This window comes from Mchenga conophoros, linkage group LG11 (genome assembly GCF_057382185.1).
Source record: "Mchenga conophoros isolate Kocher_MC1m ecotype Shallow Benthic linkage group LG11, M_conophoros_male_GT1.1, whole genome shotgun sequence".
NCBI lineage: Eukaryota > Metazoa > Chordata > Actinopteri > Cichliformes > Cichlidae > Mchenga > Mchenga conophoros.
Window position 1 is genome coordinate 11,927,730 of NC_140536.1, and position 23,139 is coordinate 11,950,868.

At 40.8% G+C, this 23,139-nt stretch overlaps 1 protein-coding gene and 1 long non-coding RNA gene across 6 annotated transcripts in view; one reads left to right on the top strand and one right to left on the bottom strand.

Moving 5' to 3' along the window:
• The first annotated feature begins 5,747 nt into the window (after positions 1–5,747).
• LOC146563675 (zinc finger protein 516-like) overlaps positions 5,748–23,139 on the top strand; it is a 49,991-nt gene continuing 32,599 nt past the window's right edge. For 3 of the 5 annotated variants that reach the window (XM_085290915.1, XM_085290918.1, XM_085290919.1), the window contains exon 1: positions 8,131–8,412. The gene's annotated coding sequence lies outside the window, so the exon portion shown is untranslated. Of the gene's footprint in view, positions 5,851–8,130; positions 8,421–23,139 lie in introns of those variants that run through there. The other 2 variants (XM_085290916.1, XM_085290917.1) reach the window with 2 other exon arrangements.
• On the bottom strand, positions 15,328–19,848 carry LOC146563676 (uncharacterized). The gene is made up of 3 exons (XR_014894345.1): positions 19,726–19,848; positions 17,055–17,107; positions 15,328–16,282 (listed from the first exon to the last, which is right to left on the bottom strand). It is a non-coding gene; the product is annotated as an uncharacterized LOC146563676 (long non-coding RNA).

Here is a 23,139-nt window from a genome sequence, read left to right on the forward strand (position 1 = left end):
CAAACAGGCAACACGTCTAGGGCTCAGTGTTAATTACAACATCACTGCACAAATAAACACGATGGCAATATGACAGCTTGCGACACAAGGTATCATTGCGGGTGTGACTAAGCAAGTTAGCCAGATTAAAATAGGGCAGATTGAAATTTGGGGAGCTGAAAAAGCTCACATATTAGTTAGATGTTACCAAATCGCACAACGCACACAAAGGTAAAACGGATGTCACTTATAACTGCACATGATTTGCATGAGACCGAACAGCACAACAGCAGTGGCTTCAACATCGCTATGTGAGCTGATGTATAGAACGCATGTACACAAGCTTTATTCGCCTTTTCCTGCCACATCAAATACACATGTGCACATACTACCAGCTCCTTCTCTTTCCTCCCTGCTTCTTTTGAAGCTGAGGACAGACAGAGCTGTCTCTGTGTTTGGATTAAAGGGCTGCGACAGGAGCGGACACTTCCCTTCTCCTGTGACAGGGTGTAAGTGAGAGGTTCGCTGTCGCCAGTAAAATAAACCATGGGTGCATGTTGGTGACTTCCTGTTTGCCTTGTGTAAGTCAGACATGGGATCCTCATATGGCTTCTGCAACACGCTCACACAATGACAAGTTGTAATGATGAAATCCAACCCTGTGATAGTCTATGTAGCCCCCACCTCCCCCTGATCGGTGCTTTTTGTCTTTTTTGTTTGCTCTTGCAGCACCTTGTTTCTGAACATGCATGGCTGCCTTTGAAAGAGCACACTGTACGTGTACTGTCTGCAGGGAAGGGTGAGCAGTAGTTTTGCTTGTAGGGATCATGCAGCTCTGTTTTTTTTTTTCACTTGCACTTTTAGTCATCTTAAAATCCGCTTCATTAGTGTGTCTAATGTGTATGCATTCTTGCAGTGAGTGTAGGGCTGCACTTGCTCCTGCATCTGCAGCTGTGACTGTTCAGAAATTGTGTGTGTGTGTGTGTGTGTGTGTGTGTGTGTGTGTGTGTGTGTGTGTGTGTGTGTGTGTGTGTGTGTGTTTTAGAGTGATAATTCTGCTGAGAGGCAGGCAGACAGTACAGGGGAGGGTGAAGGAGGAGGAGGAGGAGGAAGAAGAGGAGGAGGAGGAAGAGGAAGACAATGTCAGCGCTGCAGTATGATCCTGTATCCATCAGGCTGCCTCCTGCAGTCACCGCTGCTTAAAATGCACTGCCACAAACACACACACGCATACACACACAGGAAATGGCCTCATTCAGTGTAGCACACAGTGCGCAGTTTCTCATTCCAGATGGGATTATGATGTTATTATTTCACGATTACACCAAATAACTATATTAACAACAGAACACAACCTGGGACTTCTCAATCAGTCACCTTCCCTTTATACAGAGAAGACTTTTCAACAACCCCCCTCCCCTGCCTGATACACCGATACACACCTCACCATTCCTGGTCTAACAACAGCAACAGGAGCCAGTCATTCACCTTAATATTCATCATCCCTCCTCGTGCCAGCAAATTAGCCATTACAAGCATGATTTAATGATGTTTGTGCTGTGATGCTAGAACATTAATGCTGATCCGGTGACGTAACACAGATTTGCATTCTATTGGGAGTTTTTTGTTTTTTGTTTTTTTTTTCCTTCCTCTTTGCAGGTGGATGTTCTGGCCCCAACTGAGAACAACATTTCTAAAATAGCATTGAATGATCACTCATGTGGGTGGATCCACCCTCACTTCCCCTCCCCACCCTATGGAATTTGATAAGTTGGAGAGGAAAGGTGGCCGACCAAAACAGAACAAGAGAGAGAGAGAAAAGGGATGGTGGGAGAGTAGGGGTAGAATGAGAGAAATGTGAATTTTTAAAAAAAAGGAAGGGAGGGGAGGAGTGTAAGCAGGAAATAGATGAGATCCAAAAGCAGTGTGAGATCAAGTCAACAAGACCGAGAAAAAGAGAGAGAAAAGAGAGGGGCGGGGGGCAGCACTTCCTCCTGTATGGCAGTCACAATGAAGAAGTAAGAGAATATAATCTTCCTAAATTCAAAATCATATGCAGCTGGTCTGGCAAGCTTTGTTTCATCACCTAAGAAGACAGAAAAGCTGCGAGCGGGTCACACGCAATTTACCATGAGGAAGAAAGAGAAATGGTTTCTGTACCAACAAGATTTATTTATTTCCAACCTATAAAAGACATTTGATTTCTCTCCTGGTCTGAGCAGAAGTGTCATCTGAGTCCAGAAGACGGTGTTATTTATTTATTTCAAAAGAGAGAATGCGATATATCCCCCATAAATATTTTACATTCTACAGCAAGAGGTGGGCTTCCTCCTGCTGCTCACAGATACTGTATGTGCTCACGGGCTGGTTAGGCAACAAAGCATCCCTCCACACCCCCACCCACCTACCCCAGCACTCCCCGAGGTATCTCCTTGAGGGTTCTCCTTGCACTCCTCTGCCAGCTGACAATTAGCATGCAGTTGCTAATGCACTAGGAGCTAATTGAGCACAAGGGGGCTGGAGGTGTCAGTCACTGGAGAAGGCTTGTATATGGGAGCATATACTAGAACTGCCATTTTAAGATAAGAAGGGATAAACTTGGAGAGGAATGTGGGTCACAGCATGAGGCAAATTAAAGTAAGACAGGTTAGCCCCCTACCAAAAATAGCAAATATTTATCACGTGTTAAATAGAGGAACAAAAAACCCCCAAAAAACAGATAATTTATTGCTTTGTGGGTGTGAGTCATATTTGCTGCTTACTGATGCTTGAAGTAAATTGTGGATTTCACATTCACGTTCTCCTTTTATTTGAAACTCTAGTTAGGTAATACAAATAAATAAATAAATAAACACTGATGCCACACACACTAATGTGAATCAGTGCTGGCTGGAGAACTGCACTATCACTGTGTTAAAACCAGGGGTAGCTATTATAAGAGCTGCCCCAAGCTCTGTGTGTGTGTGTGTGTGTGTGTGTGTGTGTGTGTGTGTGTGTGTGTGTGTGTGTGTGTCTGCCACGCATGCACAAGTAGATATGCATGCAGCACTTTGGAAATGCATGCATGCACTGTTTATCTAGATGTGCCACCAGTGCAATATTTATCAGAAATCCAAATCCTTTTTTTCTAAAAAGGTGAAGGTTCATTTGGGTATATTTAAAAAAAAAAGATTGGGTGCAGACTGAAGGGCAACAAACGACAGAGAAGCTTCTCTGCTGGCTCGTTCAGAGAGAAAAAGACAGAGAGGCAAAGAGGGGGGAGAGAGAGAGAGAGAAAAGAGGGAGAGGACACCTTGGTGATGTGTGTGTGTGTGTGTGTGTGTGTGTGTGTGTGTGTGTGTGTGTGTGTGTGTGTGTGTGTGTGTGTGTGTGTGTGTGTGTGTGTTTGGCCTGACATTCCCTCTGACTTGGAAAGCAGGAATGAAGAGAAAGGGAGGCTGTTTTAAAGACGGCTCTTCTCTAACAGGAAGTATCTGAACAGTGACTCACACGCTACATGGAGAGAGAGTATGGAGGCAACTACATGGAACTACATATCTCTAATGTGTGTGTATGATGAGTTATAAATATAAGTGGGATTGCATAAATATGCATAAAAAAATAACATGATAATAATGAACATCAATAGCGCTAGTGAATGTGTGCGTGCGCGCGTGTGTGCGTGTAAGGAAGTTTACATGCACTCTTGTGTTCTGGTTAAATCAAATTTTAAAAAATGGTGCGTTTTACTAAACAAATCTGTTAGCGTGTGCCAGAGGGGCTATCACTAATTCTCATGTGTTTAGCTCAGTGGATCACATTTCAACAAGGATACGATGCCTTACTCAAAAGCCTCAGTGTGCACGTTCTTTTGTATGCGCGCATTTGGATAGGAGTACTGCTTAATTCTGAGGAATAAGCGATGCGTATCTGGTTTATGATACACAAATGTCAAATGTATATAAGGATGTGTGGATTTCAGCGTCAGTGTGTGCAAGTTCTCAGCACACCACCCCCCCTATGGAGCTCTGGGGGTTTGCCTATACTAAGAGCAGTGCCTGCCATTACAATTCCACGACTTGTCGCTGATAAGATGTCTGTGTATCTTAAGTCACTGGTATATCAGCAGTCAGCAACATGGCTCCCTCTCACTGCGTCGTGCTGAGCAAACAAGCCTGACCTCTGCGCAACACCCACAACAACACAGCAGAGTGACAGTTATTACACATGACTTCAGAGTACAATAAGCTACAGAGCATTTTGTTAGCAGTAGGGTTGATTTGCATAGTATTGTGATGTTTATGCCTGGACAATTTAAAAAAAAAAAACTTGCTCTGGTGGTTTAATGAAAAGCATTTTTTAAAGGTCCCACACTGATATACAGTTTTAAGTGTAATCACAATTGTTGGAACTGAATAGGTATGCGTGTCCACACTTTTCCACACCTTTGGGCTATCGCATTCATTTTTCATGCTTTTCCAGACTTTCCAGTCCTGCAAGGGAGGCACTGTTTATTCGTTCCTGTCTCACATTTTTTGGGGCATGTTTAAAAACAAAGAGAAAAAAGTGAGCCAATTAATCAAACAATTTCATTTTAACTAAATTTCAAAAAAATAGAACTAGCAGCGGTGTGTGTGTGTGTGTGTGTGTGTGTGTGTGTGTGTGTGTGTGTGTGTGTGTGTGTGTGTGTGTGTGTGTGTGTGCGCTGACAGTCATTGAATTTCTCCTATGTCTGTGTATTGGACTTTTTAGTATTGACCTCTCTGTGTTATTCTGTTTGTCTCTGCGTGTGTATGTGTGTGTGTGTTTGTGCATGTGTTTGTGTAACAGGATTAACAACCTGCTTAACTTAAACCAGACTATAGTCATGCATTCCATCAAGAGGAAAAAGAAGAAGAAGATACACGTTGTAAGACTATCCTACCAGTTTTAAATCTTTAAACTGAGGGCAAATTCTGTCTGTAAATCGCTTGTATAGTTACCGTGTCAGGCTTATACTGGCTTTACCACAAGGACAAGTAAAACAAAACAAAACACTCAATGTTTAACAAGCAGAGAATGAGACAATATGCTGGCAGCATATTATCTATGTGTCGTTGTACAGTATGTAACAGCTGTGTTAAAAAAGGGAAAGAGGTTCTCTCAAGGTTAAACACACAATGTAGTTACTCAGATTTTGTTAACCATATGGTTAACAATATATATATATATATATATATATATATATATATATATATATATATATATATATATATATATATATTGCAGTAAGATAAACCTTATCATCTCTATACTCTAGATAGATCTCAACAACATCCTGGATCAACTGTCAATATAATCAGACTCGACGGGAGAAGAGTGAAATTTCATCGGCACCTTGTGTCTTTATGTGTCGTGGCATTAAAAAACAAAACAAAACAAAAACCTGAGCGTTTTTCTAAGAAGTGGTTGGGTTGGGCAGTTTCACACTCCTGACGCACTTTTTTGAGTCCTTAGCAGTATCAACAACTTTTCGCTGATGAGACAATAGCAGATAGTTCCATTTAATGCGTGAGAAACCATTCGGTTGGAGAAGAGGGGTGTCAGGAAATTGCCAAAACACTCACCCAAAGACGAAGTCGAGCATATTTATTTTAAGTCACGAGCCTGTGTGATATGAACGGTAAGAGCTGAGTTTATGCATGTGTTACAAAAACGAAGCACAAGCGTGATGGTCGAGTGAAAGCGGAGAGGAAACCTTGCCCCCCCCTCCCCCCCCCCACCTCACGGGACAGAATGGATTCGACCTACTCAATCATACTCTTCAGCATACACTGCAAAGAGCATGCTTTCACCTTTAGGATTGTCTGTGCTTCTTGAAGTCACCCTGGATTATTCTTTTGGATAACGCAGGTACGCACATCTCGTCTTTCCCTGCCTTTTAGACACATAGAAAAACACAGGGGCGATCTCGTCGGTGTTTGGATTTGGTTGTAGGTGGTATGCGATTTTCTGATCTAGATTTATAAATAGGTTACATGCAAGAAAGGGTGTAGTGGTTGGTTTAAATACATATGTATTTCTATATATATAACAGTGTGTGTGTATATATCGTGTATGGCTATCACAATGTAACATAACCAGAAGTATGTACAAGTGTGTATAAATTCTCCACTCTACAGATTTACAGACACTGAGTGAGTTACAGCAGTTTGATGATACTTCGAATTTGTGAGACTCCTCATACCTAATGTGATCCTTCAAAAAAAAAAAAAAAAAGGAAGGATAGAAAAAAGGGACTAAACCAAACTAACGCGTTTGAATAAAAGGTGGAGTACTTGGTTAATATGCTCCACCGACATCCTTCAGCTCAGGCAAACTTTCCATCAGCTCGACACACACACATACACACACACACTCATCTCTTCCTTGAGTAATGTTTTGGATAATAAACTCTATCATTGCAGCATCAGAAACACAGATGGCAGCTGTAGACTTCTGAGTAGTGTTTAAAAAAAGAGGCAGCTCAGAGGCTCAATACAGAAAACATCCAAGAGGAGGAAGAGGAGGAGGAACAGTTTCTCTCTCTCTTTTTTAGAGATTGTTTTATTCACACGGAGGGTGGAGGTGGACGTTAGGGAAGGGTGGGGGCAATATCCATATTAGGAAGCCGTGTCCTACATAATAGACATGGCACAACTGCCACTGAGCAAGGCACAGGTGCCGGGCAGCAGTCGGGGTCCGGTGGCTCTTTTAGACCTTACATATGAGGATCTGAAACCGCTGGAAGCTCTCTGGTGTGTCGCGTTTCTTCTTCTTTCAATCTCTGCGCCTGCTGAAGCTCTCACAATCTGCATGCGGGGTGTGTGCCCGTACGCGTGTGTGTTGGGGGGGGGTTGATCGTGTAGTTCGTGTGAGATAGTGTAAGTAGGAGCTACTACTTGCCCCCCCGCAGTTGATGACACACACCTACAGGATGTGTGCCTGCTGTTATGGTAAAGGTTCACAATAGCACTAAGCTCCAACCGGGGGGGTTACTGCAAGACAATTGGGATGACTGAGGCTTGTTTCGCCTTGTTTCACATAACCGTGTACGTGACGTGTACATACAGGTGACTGTGATACAAAAATGAGGGAGTGTATGTGCGTGTGCAAAACTAAGCCCAGAACACCAGTGTCAAAGGGATTTCATACCAATATAACACACGAGCACATTTGCGCACGGGGGTCATTGTGAGATGAGCGTCTTCTTCACTAATCTGTACACTTTATCATTAATTGCCAATACACATGCGGGCGCCAGTTCACGTGTCCCTGATAGGAAGCGATGGACATACGTGAAAGCACGAAGAGTGGAATGTGCGTCCTCTGCGTGGGGGGCAGAGGTTTGGTGACACCGCGAGGACAAACTTTTTTTCTTCGCTTTTGTTCGCCTTCGATCTTGCACCTCACCGTTTCACAAACACAATCTCTCTCTCTCTTACACACACAGATGGGGCTTCTTTCCATGCACGGTGCGTTCAGGTGCTCTCATAACCTCTGCCATTCACATGCTAGAAAATGTGATCAGAAAGTAGTGTGTGGTGGTTTTAAAAGAGGAAGGATTTGTTGAATCTCGCTGTGACATGGGGGATGTTGCATGGCTTATGAAAAGATAGTCTGTGCGGACCAGCCTAGTGTGCTTCCTTTACTTGAAACGCATGCGAATTGTAGGAAATGGAGTGACTCAACGTGAAAAGTAACAAATACATGAAATTATTAATTTTAATGAAGTGACATCAAAAACTACAGGCTAATCTAAATCAACAATGCCCTGCGGAACCTTTATTTCCAATCACTCAATAAATGTCTTACTCAATGCAATCCGCAAAGTGACGTCTTCCAACGTTATCTGATCATTCTGTGTACAAAAGTTATTGACTCAAAAGACGAGCAGATGAGAGAAACCAGAAAATACAGAAACTATATAAATGCCTAAGCAAAAATAATTACCATTTAACTGGCTAGCACCTCTAACAACACACGCCATAATGTACACTATCTTTTAGAGCCGTATTCAACATACAGTAGTATTTGTTTACGTCGCTGCTAAATTTACTACATAATTCCAACCGTGTGTCACTTTATCCCTGAGTCATGACATATCCGACAACACCTAAAAGCATCAACAGCAGCGAAACGACAAGAGACAAGACAGACAGAGAGAAAGAAGCAGAGAGAGGAACCTGTACTGTGGTAGCTACAACACAAGGAGACAGGAATTCGGCCGAGATAATAATAATAATAATAGTAATCGTGCAGGATTGTGGCGAAGTTGATCAGCGGGCTGCTGTTGTCAGTCGCCGCACTGGCTCACACAGCGGGGTCTCCTCTGTATCTCTGCTGGATCTGGACTCTTGGACGCTTTAGGAAACCTGCACCCCCCGCCCCCTTTCTTTCTCCGACTGTTTGAGCTGCTCAGCGTTGTTTTAACTGGTGAGGAAGTGAGTTCACATAATTATTACTGTTTGTAATTTAGAGGGTGTGTTCGTGCTGGCTGGTCTTGCTACTACTACTGCTGCTGCTACTACTGCAGCAGCTGCTGGTGCTCCTGCAATCTTTGGCTGTTACACATTCTTTAGTTTGAAACCTTGTCATTTCCTTTAAGTGAGAGGCGAGAGAGAAGTGACTAAGAGAAGGTCAGTAAAAAAAAACCGGCATGTGCTACAGTGGAGATAAGGGTCATTTTGGGGACTGTTTGACTGATAAGTGGAACCTTGTGGCTAGGAAAAGCAACAACAACAAAAAGAAGAAGTAGAAGCCAACATAATCCTGTGATACACTTAGGAATGGTGCTATGCAAATAGTAGGCAAAACTGAGATCCCAAAGGAGCTTCACGGGGATATTAGAACTATATCATAAAACACTTTCAAACGTCTTAATGGTAGCAGTAAGTGTAAATGATAGCTGCACTGTAGGTGATAAAGGAGGATAAAACAAAATCAATAAAGTGATGCATATTATAAGGGGTTGTAAAGAAAGTTGTCACTGGAGACAGTTATGTAAAAGCATAGTTTGCAGTAGAGATAGAGGAGAAAGTGTGCGCATGCATGGCAGTGTGCACATGTGCCAAAACAGGCTCACCTTCCTGCTTTGTAGTTTGAGCAATACAGATGATGAAAAAACACACAGGGAGGGAGGAGGGGGGTAGCTGTTCTCTTTATCTGCTGGTGTAGGAAGTTTGACTTCAAATAGGAGCCTAAATAATGGTGGCTTTGTATCGAGTGGAGTTTCCACACACACACACACATGCGTATACACCAAATACTGTGATATTCAGCTGTTCCCTACAAGTAAGAAAATTTTGGCAAAAGGGTTGTGTTCCCTTCACTGTCCCCCGCTACAACGGCTTTGTTTCTAATTGTGCACGGGACTCTCAGCTGCCAGTTTTCTCTTGTCTATTTTCTTTGAGATTGACTTTCTGTGGCATACTGTTTTCCCCTGTAGCTGTTGAAAGATACAGCATTTTTCTTCTGTGTAAGGGTCACACACACAAACACATACAGAAAGAGAAAGAAGTAGAGAGCGGAGGGAGCGAACAAGGGAGGAGGGAGGAAGAGAGGCAGAGTGTGTTGTTTTGCAGACAGGATTACATTGTCTCCCCCATGTTAGATTTCAGACATTATGTTAAATATTTCTAGGCCTGCGACTCTCGCCCTGTGCTCGTGCCAGCAAATATAACACCCTGCAGCACGGCACAACAACAATAAATGATCTAACTTCCCCAAATTGACTGTTAGATAATAAATAGCAGTTACGTGTGATCTGAGTCTCATGGATACTAACAAGAATAGGTGTGATAGGCAAACAGATTTAGTCAGTTATGGAGGGGGGTGTTTGGGGAAAAAAGTAGTTTTTCTGAATGTTTAATTGATTTTTTTTTGTTTGTTTAGTTTTTTTCCTTTTCTTAATCCAAGAGTGAAGGAAAAGCTGTAAACAGGATTAGCTGACGAGTTCAGCGTTGGGGGTATTATTTTTTCTTAGAAGGTTATGTCATAGAAGTAAATAAGCAGTGACGTCACTTGTTGACCATCGCAGCAGAGTGAAAGAGGAACATGACCTGTGTTTAAATGTGAATTATGACGGTTCATCACTTGACTAATACAAATGTAAGTCATGTTCAGGGAGTTGAGAACTTTTTGGAAAGCACAGATGCCTCACATTCACAAACAAGTCCCCGGAGAGCTTATGCATGGCTCGAGTGAAGCCTTTGTGTTTGATTGCCTTCCACCTGCGTGTCTTTGCATAAACCGAAGAAGTGCTGCGTATATCTTCAGTAGAACTGCCTGTCTGTCGCACGTAGTTTGTGCACTCAGTTTTCCATCCCTGTGCTTATCAAGATCAAACTCTGAGCCATACCTTGACTTTTTATCTTACCCTGACACTTTTTTTTTAATTTGTAAAGTTCATCCAGCCCCTAACTCCTCCCCTCCTGTTCTTCCTGTATCTGTGGGAGTAAAATTAGCAATTTAATTTTTTTTTTTTTTTTTTTTTTTTGGAGTGGGGGTTTGTATTGTCCCTTCAGAGTGTAGAAGTGTTTTATTGGTGTGGCGAGAAACAATGAGGACAAGGCAGGGCTTTGTGGTGGCAGAAATGCATTTTTAACCCATGTGAATGAATGGCGCCTCACATTCCACAGCAGCAGGCCCTTTACTGAATGGCAGCACTAACTCGGCTGTTTTCATTACTCATTACTGCCTTGTGCCTTTTCACCATGTACAGAGTCATTTACCTTCACCACACTGGAGGGGGGTTAAACACTATACAGACTCTTGTTTATAGTCGATTTTCAGAACTGGACATGGGGTAAAACTTATGATTTGCCTAACTGTCTCTTGCTCAACAATCAGTATTAAAGCTGCTCTAGGATATAGACATTAAGAAAGGATGAACTGATAATGTTCAGTGGGAAAGTTCTGCTTGTAGTGATATAATGTGCATGATCTATTGTGACTTTTTAGCTCAGTGTTTTGTCTGTCTGGCCTCGAGCTTTATTGTTCCACTTCATTGTTGATGCTCTCATTGAGTCATTTCCAGCATAGACCTTAAGAGAAAAACTTCATAAATAGTCAGTGTAAAGAGCAAATCATTGGCTAAAAAAAGTGTATATTTTTCTTATGAACTGATGGGAAGTAAAAAAAAAAAAAAAGAGTCGGCAAGAAACATGAATGTTCCTCTTCATAAGCAGGGTGCACAGATTTAAAACAACAATAATAATCCCTGTTAGTATCTTTTTCAGAAAATGGCAATGGCTTAAGTGTCTAAATCTTTTAGTAAAGACCTTTGTAAAAATCCTTTTTCCCTGTAATACTGGGGTGTGAGCATTCTCTGTTGGTGGTATCTAAGACCTTGCTGAATTCACAGAGAATGGTTCCAAAGCTGGCTAATTGTGTTGTCCTGCATACACAATTCGTAAATCCGATCCATTCAGTCCATTTTCCACTGTAATTACTACCCTGCTTTGACCGTACTTTCTCATCTCTGTCCCAACCGTTCGTGGTAATGTTGTGTGGTTTGAAACTATAATTGATATGAAAGGAAAAAAAGTAATCAAATCAGAGGACAGATATGTTTTTGTGCAGAGGCATATAGTCTGAAGTCATTCCGTGTGCCCTGCTGCCCCCCCCCCCCCCTTTCCCTCTCTCAGCTCTTCCTTGTTATGTTTTAGATCATATCAGCGCTTTTTACATGAAAGCAAACATGTACGCATCTGCCTTTACATGGTTAAGTAACTTTGTGACATGCTGAAGTTGGATTGGAGATGGGCAATGATGAACGCAAAAACAATTTTCTGGTATGAATCAGAAATGGAAGAGGAAAAAAATCAAACAATTTATTGTCTTTTTACTGGTGCTCCACAGCCACATCATTTTAATACGGGGTCTAGTGTCTATTCTCTGGTGATGGCATTGATTCCCTGCTACATGGTGGGGGTTTCCACTCTGAAAGGGCAGTCTCTCTGTGTTAGCCTAGAAACACCAAGCTCCTGGATTAAATTATAAATGAGCCCTCCGTGGGAAACGTATTGCTTACTGCTTAGGATAATCAGAAGGAATTTTGCATTTGCTGTCATCCTACACATTTCCAGTGGATGTTTTGTCCTCTCTACTAACTTCTGTTCCTGTGGTGCCCACAGTTTTCTTAAAACTTTTGATAACAGGTGTGCAGTTAATCCCTTTATTCCAATTGCACCTGCACCCTCTACCCCCTCCCGTATGGATCAATACAGTCTGTGCCAAGCCAAGCAGCATTGTCCAGGTACTAAACTGTGAAGACAGATATCTGTCTAAATTAGACCCAAATAAAATGATGTAGTAATCAGGGGATTAAGATAGGAGAGGGGTTAAGGGGTTAGAGCTGGTGGGGGGTAGGGAGGGGATTTAGGCACAGGCCATTTTAGTCATCTACTCATAGTGTTGGGGTGGGGAGAGAAAGACAATGGTGTGTTTTTTTTTTTTGTTTTTTTTTTTTTTTTTTTTAAATTAAGTACGCATCCATTCAGCAAAGTGTGATCTTCAGACTTGGGAAGGATTCACTTTTTCCCACCTAAAGTTTACTAATGCAGTGGTGGAAAACCCCTCTGAGACAGCAAGCCCTAATAGGAGTGAATAACTTCCCTTTGAAAGCCATATATAGATTTTTTTTTTTCCAGAAAGAAACCCAGAAAAACCCAGTGTGCACATTTATATAGAGTACATCTGGCACAGCTTACTTTATATCTATCCTTACTAGGGTTACTGATACAATAATGGCAGAGCACAGTTCCCTTCATAAACTAGCTGAAGCTGGTTTAGGTGGGTGTAGGTGCAACCTACAGTAATGATTTTCAACTAAATTCCACATTTTTCATGACATTTTAATACTGTCATTTGCACACATCCACTGAGAGTCTAATGGAAACTGTTTGTGACACAAGGTAGCATTTTTAGTCATTGAGAGATTGCTCATTTCCAAAGTATTTTAGTGATGTTAGGAGTAGTTAGTGTGAGGGGTTCCTCTTACTGCAATGTATTTATTTATTTTTTTACTCAGGTTATATATAAAGTATCTATTTTTATATGTTTACTCTTTTCTTCTTAGGTATAAGCTCCCCAAGAACACATACGTTTGTTTCCATTTTAAATAATGAAATCAACAGCGTAACCCGTGTGTGTATTTGCATGTGCTTTTTATACCTGATGGTAAGAGCTGGATCTTTGGTTCTTGGTAAAAAGAAAAAACAAACAAATAGAATAAAATAACTAAATTAGTACAACACCCCCCTGAAACAGGTCAATTTGAGCTTTTAAAATTTAATACAAATCCTATATTTCCATACTTTGTAGTGCAAAATAGAAAGTACACTAAAATAATGTTAGCAGGCATTTGCAATTGCTGCTGGCAGCCTTAGCTAAATATGGCAGCTCATCCTACTAAACCTAGCAAACAAACATTTTTAAAACATCATCTCCATACCTGAGCTATGTGTGTTGTGTGTCTAATAAGCCTGGTTGCCCTGATACAAGAGCCAAATGCATGCCATTTACAAAGCATGGCAAAGTTTTCTCTTCTCTTTTTCTAGCAGCCATGCTAACTCTACATGCTAACATTAGCCTTCTGCTCTTGAGGCAAAACTTGTTAAAAACTTCAATTAGCGAACCCAAACCTCTACAGGACTCGCGCAGGATGAACCAGATATTAAATAGAAAAAGATATAACAGTCGGACTGTTATATCGACTGCTAAACCAGTGTGTCATACATTTGCGCTACATTGTACCTTTTTGACACGTGTAGGTGTGTGCCAGTATTTTTGCAGTTTTCCACCACTGACAGTTTGCCTGGTCTGATTAGCGCTATTGCTGATACTCCTACTAGTTGCCCTAATAAATAATATTTTCACCAGCTGTGAGTAGGCTGGGACCATCACTGAAATCAGGGGTGGGCCCCGCTGAGTGGCTGATGATCTGATGATCAGTGTTGGATATCGACTCCATTTATCAGTGCCGCCATTTATTAGCGGACGACGCTCACAGCAGGGTTGGGCCTGTAGGGATGCAAGCAGTGTTGCAGAGTCTTGTCAGTGCATAGATTTCTTCAGTTACAAAGAGTGGGATGTGTTGGAGAGTTTTTGCAGAAAATCTGACTCTTGCTTCAGTTCAAACACAAGCTCCTTTGCCACATTACAAGCCACATTGTCCATCACCGTCACTCATGTTGATTTTCCGCCTTACGCATTATTGACGATACAATGAAATAACAACCAGGAGCAACGTAGCGCTGAGCTGACTGCGCTGGATTCATTAGCGGCACTTATCAGGTTTGAGCTGACATAGTGATCATAGTTAATAGATTTCTGCCTGCGTCCATGAACCGAAGCTTGGCATCGTTGCTGTGATTGCTGCTGGATTAAAGAAGAGAAATAAGCTTAGCTGAGAGAAACAGCCCAGAGGACCACGTGGCTATGATTGGGGATTCAGAGAGAGCGAGAAGAGGAGAGGAACGGCAGTCTTTGTCCAGCCCAGATGTCACTGTAGTAGACTGCCCTTATTGATCTGCTGCTTTACACAAACACACACACATATCCTGCACACCACTCACATACACGGTCTAATTAGATAGCTATACAAAGGAAATTTAAGAAGTGAGACCTTCAATTTGGCTACATAAACACCATTTACTGCTGATTTATTACTTACTTTACATTGAAATATGTGTCTCGTTATAGAATATTCTTTTGTGCGTAAGCATACATCAGTTGAAGAATATTTTGAAATATCTCCATCTCTGCATTCTTTCTACCTTGCCTGGCCTGGTTTTTATGTCTGTCCTTTTTTAAGGTTTGATAAACCAAGACGACACAGTCACTTAGCATGTAGGTATCTGTGTGTGTTTCACAGGGCTCGGCAGGGAGGGGACGCAGCACCCAAACTTAATCCAAACTCACAGCAGCCCAGAGGGCATTAAGGGTGGGTGGGGGGTTGGGTGAACCCATTCCTAAGAAGAGAGGTTCATTTTTTAACATACCCATTCCCTGCCGTCTAATAAACACACTAAATGGGGATGCAAGTGCCTACAGAAATTTTTAAGAACCCCATTGCTTACATGTACAGGTTCAGATTTTTTTAAGGCTTGATTTCTTTGGAAAATTCACCACAGTCCAAAAAAACTTATATGCAGGGAAGAAGTTAAGAATAGGTGACTTCCACTTGGGCAGCACAGACAAAGAAAATGCCACTTATGGGAACTAAAAATGCAAACATAAAAAAAGAGGAAGTTATGAATAACCACTTTAAAAGTAATTGTTTTACTTCTTGCCACACTGTCCCTACACACACACACACCTCATTAACTACTGTTGTCGCTCCATTCTTATATATAAAAAAAACTTTAAATACAACACACTTTAAAGTCTGCTGTCTACTTCTCCACTTGACTTGATCCATCTTAAGTGCCCCATATTTACTACTACATTGCTAGCAACGTCTATTAGTTAGAAGAAGTCTTTTTGGGGGGGAGGGGGGACACAGAATCAGAGAGAAAATGGAAGAGGAGTGGATGTAGTTAGTCCAGATTGAAGGCCAGTGATGTTACATGTCTGACTAACTTAGGGAAACAAGCTGGAAATGTCTCCAGGCTACTGCAGCTAATCATTCAGCCCACAGAGGAACTGATCGTTAGCCACTGATGTCAGCCTAACCTTGCCACGATGTTTTCTAGTGAGTTGTGTTTGTATGTGTGTGCGTGCGGGTTGTGGGGGTTATAGATGGAAAGATGGACTTTACTCTGTTTAAAAAAACAAAAACAAAAAACAAACAAACAAATGCTGATCATAATGGATGAGGAACCGCCTCCTGCTGAGGGAATATAACATAAAAATACAACAATTGCTGTAACAAACTCCCCAAATGTTCATGTTTTACTTTTTCTCAAAATGAATCAATAGAATGAATAACAAGAAAGAGCAAAGAAACAAAAACAGAAAAACATCCAAATTTGGGTAATATTTACTCTGAGACCACTATCTATTCAACTATAGCAAAATTAAAGCCCTCTTGGAGAAGAGGGACAGTCATAGAACAGTGATTACATCATCTCTGAGGCACTGAGGAAGTAGGACCAGGAGGTGCTCTGGGTCAAGCAGGCGTCAGGTTCACTGAGGACAGAGGTGAGGGGGAAGAGGGTCGCCCAAAGACTAGCCAGCTCACCCGAAATCTCAGTGTGGCTCAGACATCCAGGTGAATTGCAAGCATGCATGCGTGATGAAATCAATCTGGATGCAGATTGGAGGCCATGTGCGTGTCTGTGATCTGCTCTCGAGGATTCTCCTGTACATGGAAGGAGAAGGGAAAACAACCTTATCACTTTAACTTTTTTTTATCTTTCTGTGTCTGTTCCATATGGCTGGTAGGTTATAGTTTGCAGTCAGAAGTAGCACAAATACTGAAGCGTTGTTATGACTGGGAGTGACATACGTTGCATTGTGTGCTCTTTCAAGTGAGACCAGCTGAAGATGTAGAGACTAGTTGAGCTCTTTGCCTATGTTTGTCTATTTCTTAGATCAAACTATTATGTAATATTAAAAGTAAAGTTCGCTTTCAAGAGGAAAAAAAGTTACTAAAAGATTTTTTTTTTGTCTCCCAAGGGAACAATGAGAAGTCTAACAAATATCCTCAGGTGCTGCCACTTGAGTTAGCATCAGTTGGGACTAAAGACTACAAATCTGACAATATGAAAAAGAAAGAAAGAAATGGATGTATGAAAATTGAAAGAAGTGATCTGACTTAATCAGCTACTGAGCCTGCTTGAGTGTTTGAGGCTATTAGCTGGAGGCAACATTACCTCCTACTAACATCACACACATCATTCTGGACAGTCGGTGGCAAAGTTGCCTTTGTGTGAAAATTTGGGAAAAACTTTGTGTAGATTAAAAAAATCTGCAGCTTCAGTGGTTTTCATTTTTAGTATTCATTTAGTAATATCACAGTTATAACTGTATTTAATCTTTGACAGCATCATATCCAGTGCATTTAGCCTGTTAAGAACAGAAACCTGTTTTTGGTCTCCCATTGTGTTTCCTGGTTGCTGTCTGCTTTTTACCTCTGTTCCCAGCTGTCTCTCTGTTCGTCTGTTGCTCCGGGCCTTGCAGTCAACTACACAGGAAAGAAGAGACCAAAGATAGGGAGCTTTTTAGCACCCCCTCCCCACCTTTCCCCCCACCCCCCATCCACAACACACAACCCTAACACCCCAACATCCACAGCTACTAGCAGCAGATGCAACAACACTCTTGACGCTTTGTAAAGAATCCCTCAGCACACAGACAGCCTCCCTTTAGCTATCTGCCTGGCCTCAGTGCCCTGTTCCTACATTGTATCCAGATGTGAGGAGGATGGTTGAAGGGAGGAAGGTAAAAGGGCCCCTGGTACTGCCCTCCCCAGCCCTAGACCATGCCAGCTAATCCCATCCCAATAGCAAAGATTTATTAACAAACTCCCTGCTAAAAAGAAATGAGGCCAGCAGAGCAAATACCCCAGATTTTCATTTCAATATTTGCACGTTTAAATGCTGCACATAGCAACAAACAGCGCAGTGGCCGTTTCTGCTCTTTTACCCTAAAACTAAAACCGAGGAGATGAAAATCTGTTGCCCTTAAATACAACTGGCTGCGATCATCTAATCCCTGGCTGCAGACCTCTATTTAAAGAGCGTAGCCGCTAATCCCATCGGATTATACCTGACCAACTGTACAAAATCACCTAATTAATAGTCTTAAGGATGGTCACAAAAGGCGGGCTTCCCTTGAAAATAAGACCTTAATAAATCATACAAAAAATCTGACCCATATACAGAGTCATAATCTCGGGCATAATCTCAAACACAGAAACAGGAGACTCAAGGTCAGAACTCCTCATGGTCAGGACTCGTCTAGAAACTAGAATCTGGAAGTGGGTCAAAAAACTCCCAAAACATTTTAATGCAGTAAATGCATTACTTTACACTGAATCATACTGAGACCACTGTGAGATGTAAATTCCCCCTTAAACCACTGCTATAGTTGTGCTATCTGTAATGTCGTACTGGCTTACTGCTGTACATATACTGATATGACTCCTTTAAATGCATATTGATTTTTTTTAAATTTGGTTTGTGTCCCAGAAGCAGGTGGTGTACTCAGATTTAAGTATCTGGGCAGCAAGCTCTGTGCCATGAGAGGTAGAACTAAGGAGGAGGTTTTACGGAGCTGTGTGGGTGAATTAGAGTACTTGTATGAGCAAAAAAAATCAGTTTGGGCCAAATTTAAGTTCAAATTTAGAACTTCTGTTTCTATTTTCAAACGTCAATGGAATTGTTATGGGCAGCTTAAAACAAGTGCTGCTACTAAATGTGTGGAACTAATTTAGACTGCCTTATTAGATCAGTTCAGTGCATGAGGTATTGGTTAATTCTACAATAAATACGTAATTAATTAGGCTGCATCACACTGGAAATATAAGCAACTAGTTTTCTTAGTCTCTTGCCCTGACTCTTTCCAATGCTTCCACATTATTGTCCACGTGTACGACCACATATATGATCCTAAACTATATTTGTTGCTATGACAGTGCCATATTTTTTTTTTCCTTTTTGTATGGTAGAGCCCTGCTTATCTTGAATTGATATTATTGCAAATGCAGGTTTATCAGCAGACTTTGTGTCTGCCTCCATGTGTTTATGTTTCTTATTAGAAGTTAGCTGTGTCCATTTTTAGTAACCCATCCTGCCATCTTCAGTCAGTACAATGTGTTGTGTAAAGTTGTCCACTGGTGCGGTTTGGAGAGGGGGACTGTGTGTAATCCTCAATCCTCTGTCCCTCACTTCATGTGTGAGCTGTTGCTTTTTAGCAGTGGTTAGGTGGCTGGTTGCCTGGTTTAAATGGCCTGGGTAATGCAAGCAGCTCCCACTGGAGGTTTCTGATCTCTTTAGGGAAAGCTGTGCAAACATCACTGTTTGATGCAATATTTGCCTTCTCCTATATTATCCTCAGCTGCCTGTCCAATTTAATGACTCAACATTAAGTGGTGAGCTGCGTCAAGCTGCTACAATTAAGAATTTGGGCTTTTTCTCAGACTTTCATTATCAGAATACAAAATTGATTGTTCACTGAAAAGAAGACTTGATGGGTAGATTGCTACAACTACATAACTTGAATGGTTATGGCTAAGCACATAACTCTAACCCTTCGTTGTCTTAGAGTTTTTCTTTAATATAATATACAGTCATCTTGGTGCGATAGACAAAACTTAATTCAAATTCAGTCAGATATCTCCTGGAAGTTAAAGAGTTCATCGAGATCGAGCACAGGCAAAGCTGCCAGACAGCCTTTTTTTCTACAGTTTGACTTGACCTTCAGGAGGTTTTTCATCTTACATTTTTAAAAAAGTTAACACAATAGAAAGGTATGGAACACAGTGAGTTAAAAGATCCTACAAAGTTTCTCTGATCATGAATTGAACCATGGCCATTGTGGTTGTGTGGTATGCCTTAACCACTGGTGCACCAGACATAATATTTCAGGAACAATATGTTCTGTCCAGAATTGAATGATAAACTAACTCATTAGCAGTGTAGGGACTAATGCGTTATTAGGTAACGCGTTACAGTAACTGCGTTATTATTGTGGTAACGAGCACGGTAACTAGTTATTATGCCAAAATCAGGAACGCGTTTATCGTTTCTGGGATTTAGATAGGGTCGTTATTCGTTACTTCGTGTGTTGCGTTCGACTTACCTCAGAAATTGAAACACGGACCTGGGAATGATGTCACACTCGAGTAAACGGCGTTCTGGTTAGCCTCGTCAGAGAAGTCGGGGTTCCAATATGGCGACGCCCTCAAAAACGGTTGTTTTGCTAGCCCTCTACAAAAACAAATTACTATTAAACACATATGCAGCTCATCTGCAGTCTGGAGTTACCTACATCTTCCTACTCGGAAGGCAGAATTTCCGAGTTCCGAGTACAATCGAAAGCACCACGACTGCAGTTTCCGTGTTGGACATAAAAAGTGCACGTGACGCTGTGACGTAGGCTAGAATCTTAGACCACTGAAGCACTAAATCTACCATCATATTTTATTTATCTACATGACCTGACTGGAGGAAATATTATTTTGGTTAAATATTGACTATTTATGTGGCTAAAAATATTTATTATTTTATTTTTCTTTGTGAGGCTGAAAATACTTTTAAGTTTGCCCGCCATTACTGAACATGAGGTCTCCAGTTGGTGCAGTTCAGCTGTTTTCAGTTAAGTTTACAAAGAATGGACAAACCTCACTGTGTTTATGTTGAACCATTTTTGCACTAAATTATTTGCACTATTTTGATACCTACAGCTCCTAAATGGTCTGAGGTACAGTTTAGTGTTGGCACTGCTAAAAGTATACTTTCTACCCATTTCAATGATAAAAATAAATATACCTTTCAAAAGTTTATGTCGTGTTTTGTTATCCACTGCTTCTTCCTAGTGATACTACGTACAAAGATTAGATTTATAACACTGTTGCACCAACCCCAAAATTATGTGTTTGCATTTATAGAGGTTTGAAACAATAGAAATAGATTAAAACAGACAGATAAAAAGTGAGACACAAAAACAAACATTGTTCATTTCTAATTTAGTTTCATTCATTTCATCATTAACTTGCACTCACACTACTACACTGACATTTTAGGTTCAGGCCATTAGGTGACACAGTGCATTTGTGGCAGGATAGCACTAACATGTAAGCTAGAAGACTGGCATCCTTGCTGGTATCCAGTTAGGGAACCAACACATTAATAAGAGAATTCTGAATAAAACCAAAGTTAATTTCCCTAGTAACTAGTTACTTTGAAAGTAACGAATAACTTGAGGTAACTGAGTTACTTTTGATAGAAGTAACTAGTAATGTAACTAAGTTACTAATTTAAAGTAACTTACCCAACACTGCTCATTAACTTCATAAAGTCTGTTGTAGACTACTGTAGCTCCATGAACACACTGTGACAGCTAAAGAAAAAGGCAAAGCCTGACTCTGAAAGAGTCTAAACACACTATTACTCTTTGAGGCCATAATTAGCCCCAAAGTTGCTTTGAGGTAAGCTACCAGAAGCATGGTAGCATATCAATAGCTAGAGTAACAGCATGCTCTTTGTGATTTTTAAAAGAGGTAACACATGCTAACCTTCCAGATTTAGCATCTTAACATGTTTACATTTGCTAACAAATTAAAATTTGGTGCTCAATGAAAATCACATTTAGTACAGGTTATGCTCATGAAAGTATTATCTCAATAAATACTCGAACGTCAATAAAAGTTAATGGAAAGTCATTGTGTAGAGTTTATCTTGGAACACAAACGTTAGCCAAAAAAGGTATTTCTACAAACTAGAGATGTCAAGCTAACTTAATGATGGAACTGTGTGTGATTGTACAGAGCAAAGGTTATGTGGGCAAGTAGGCTACTCTTTATAGTTGTTATATACCTTTGTTGCCATCATGTTTCAATCTGAATCAAAGTACTATGATAAACCATGTTTATCATCAGTCAGTGAGGTGCTAAATATATACAATTCAACTGTTTTAATAATATAGCGCTGATGCCCAGCAGCTATCACCTCAAGGAATTTAATATTGTATACTACAGACCTTACAAATGAAAAGTACCACTGAATGATTTTTCTACTGAAAGCTTCAGTTTTTATTTAGCAATAATAAATAACAGGAAAATATAAGAACTACAAAAATTATTTCATTACTAAAACTGTTGTTCAAAAAGTCTGAAAACCTAGTGTTTCAGAAGTATTAGAGATTTTGTTATAGTTTCACAAACTCATACACTGCATGTACAAGATACTTGAATACAGCAATTTGTTATCATTAACTTATTTGTTATCACATAACCTATTACTAGACAGGGTGGCAGCCTGACGTTCATGCCAGTATACGTTCTGCTTGCTTCTACATGTCAATATGGTAAACCCACTACTATGTAAACAGTGCAACTGGTGCAGATCAGGTTGTGGCATGGAGTTTTATTGCAAACAGGCAGCTTGCATAATTCTGCTTGTTTGCCAGTAGAATGAAGTGATCTGGTTTTCTTAGGCCCACCTGCATCTGGAGGGAAAATAAACTGACATTGTGGGCTGATTTAGATGCATATGGAGTGTTTTCCTCCCTGTTTTGTCATATGTATATTCATCTGTTAGAAACACTTGAAGTGTCTTGGATGTAATTTACTTAGTCATTCACAGGTTTTTCATGTTTTGGAGTTTTTGTGTGTCACCTACGCAGGTGTTGTTCATCTTCCTTTTTTTGTCATGTTTTGCAAGAAAACTTGTCAAATGTGACTTTTGGCTGCTGCTTCTTTGAAACAAGCTTGTTCAGTTAAACCTCTGAAGACAGATGTTCCATCAGTATATATAGTAGCAGATTTAGATCTCTTTTTTCACTGTTATGTACAAACATTAGAAATCTGTAGTGGGAGATTTGTTGTTGTTGTTGCCTGTTTGATTTAATATTTTTCAAGTAAAATATATCAAAACAAAGTAAGAAAATTTCCTGTGTTTAAGAGCTCATGCAGGTATATGAAACGTGACAAACAGACATGCATGTTCACACGCACACATCCACATTTGAGCTGCACAGCTTGGTTGGAGGAAGAGGGGAGGGGGTTGTTACAGTGTAACTATACTAGCAGATTGTCTCTGTAGGACTGTTGGATGAATGTTAAGAGACAGTGCATTCTAGCCAATTTCCTGTGCTGTGGTTACTCTGCAAATAATCGCTGTGATGTCTGGTATTGGTGTTTGGACTCTGCTCTCCTGAAGAATTTGATTACAAGCAAAAAAAAAAGGGAGAAAATGCAGTACTAATGAGCTAAAAGTTTTTTTTTCTCTTACCAATCTTCTCAACAGACAGTGGTGATTTGCAGTCCAAATTCCTAAAAATATTGCATGCGCCTGTAAAATGGACATCTGCAGTGTGCAGCTCCAACGCTGCAGCTCTCACACTCTCTCTTTCTACCTCGATCTCCCACATCTTCCCTTCTCGCTCCTCTCAGTCAGCTCTTATTATCCTAATCCATCTCCTGCCATGACTTTACATCACTATTTACCACTTATCTTCCCTCTGCTGCCCTCCTTCTCATTATTTGCTCATCCT